The sequence below is a fragment of the Penaeus chinensis genome, chromosome 15, assembly GCF_019202785.1.
Source record: "Penaeus chinensis breed Huanghai No. 1 chromosome 15, ASM1920278v2, whole genome shotgun sequence".
NCBI classification, from domain to species: Eukaryota; Metazoa; Arthropoda; class Malacostraca; order Decapoda; family Penaeidae; genus Penaeus; species Penaeus chinensis.
Window position 1 is genome coordinate 13,997,863 of NC_061833.1, and position 2,332 is coordinate 14,000,194.

The following is a 2,332-nucleotide window of genomic DNA, read 5'->3' on the forward strand; positions in this document are numbered from 1 at the left end:
GTATTGTGTGAGAGGTGTGAGAATGTGATAGGGGTGGGGGGGGGGGGGGGGGGGGGGGGGGGTGGGTGGGGGGGGGCGGGGCGGGGGGCTGTTTGACTCAGGAGTGATGGTGTTGTAATCAGTGTGGTGATTAGGGGTTGTGAAGTGTGTAGTGTGGGAGGCGAGTGGGTGTGTGTGTGTGTGCGGCTGTGTAGTTGAGTGTGTGTGCTGCTAGGTGGAGTCAGACTGTCTGTCTCGTATGTATCAGAATCAATCAAAACTCATCTCTCTACATTTATATAATATGTGTGTGTGTGTGTGTGGTGTGTGTGGTGTGTGGTGTGTGTGTGTATTGTGTGTTTAGAGGGTGAGTGCTCACTCTCTATCTGGAGTCTGAGGCTGTCTGGTCTCTGTATCTGTCCTCAGTCTCTCTCTCTCTCTATATCTCTTTGGTGAGTGTGGTGTAGTTGTGGTGTGTGTGTGTGTGTGGTGGTGAGTGTGGTGGGGGGTGGGGTGGTGTGTTGTGGATATGTTGTGTGTTGTGTGTGTGATGTGTGGTGTGTGTTTTTGTTGTGTGGTGTGGTTGGTGTGTGTGTGATGTGGTGTATGTGTGTGTGTTGTGGGTGTTGAGGATTGTGGTGTGGATGGTGTGTTAGTGGTGTTGCTGTGTGAGTCTGGAGAAGATGGAGAGTGTGTGTGTGTATGAGTGGTTGGACTGTGTGAGTGTGTTTGGAGTTGTTCTGGTGATCTGTGAGATGTTGTGAGGATGTGTGTGGTTTGTGTGTGGAGTGCGTGTGTTTGAGAGTAGAGATGGAGTTGTTTATGATAAGAGTGTTTTGAATGTGATTGAGTTGGGATTGGATAGAGCACTCTATCTCTAGATAGAGTGTGTGAGTTGTGAGAGGGTGATTGGAGATAGATTAGAGAGAGATAGATTGTGTTAGAGAATGAGTATATTAAGATAGAGGAGTTAGAGAGTATGTGTGTGGGGCTTTATGAGAGTAGTAGGTGATTTATGGAGAGTTCGGATGAGTGATAGGATAAGGATAGATGAGAAAGAGATATGATATATTATAATAGATATAAATATATAATATTAGATAGAAAGAGGATAGTTGAGGGGGAGATATTATGACATTAGATATATATATTTTTAGAGAGATGATAGTTAGATAGTTGAGATTGATATATTGATATGTGAGTGAGATAGACGATTATGTTAGGGTGGGGTGGGCGTGGTGTGTGGGGGGGTGGGTGGGTGGGTGTGCTGGGGGAGTGTGTGTGGGGGTGAGTGTGGGAGTGTGCGTGTGTGTGGGGGTGTGGGGGTATTGATTGTTGAGGGATATGGGGATGGTTAGATGTAGATAGATTGATGTTGAGTTTGTAGCATAGATGTACATGACTACATAATTTATGCGTGATCTGTTACATCAAGACAACACACTCACACACACTCACACTCACATACACACTCACACACACACTCTCACACACACACACTCACTACACTATTTAGAGATGAAGTGAGGGTTAGAGTTATAATATTGAGAGATATATATTTATATATATATTTATATTTTCATATATATATTTATATATATATATATTATATTATATCTATATATGTTGTGTGTATATATATATTATCATCATATTTATATGTATTTTTATATGTATCTTATATATCATATACATATATATATATATATATAGATATATATAATATTAGTATATATATATATATTATTATATACTATATTTATTTTATATATATGTATATATATATGATATATTATATTATATATATATTATATATATTATATTATTATAATTATATATATTTCTATTTTAGATTACTATATATTTATATATATATTAGATATTAGTACTTTTATATATCATATATTATTATATATATATATATATGTATATATCATATTATATATATTTTATATACAACTACATACATATATTTACTATATTATATATATATATATATATATATTTTATATATATGATATTTCATACTAATATAGATATATGAATCTATATTAGATATATATTATTTTTATTTGAATATATTAGACTATATTATTATATATATTATATATTATATTATGATATATTACATCTATTTTTTTTTATTTTTATATATTATTATATACCACACACACACACAGCATATTTTATTATATATATATATATGTATTTTATTATATATATATGTCGTGTTGTATTGTGTGTGTGTGGTGTAGTATATATATAATATTATAATTGTATATATAATATATTTATATATGATATATTTATATACTATATATATGAGATATATTATATATATTATATATATATA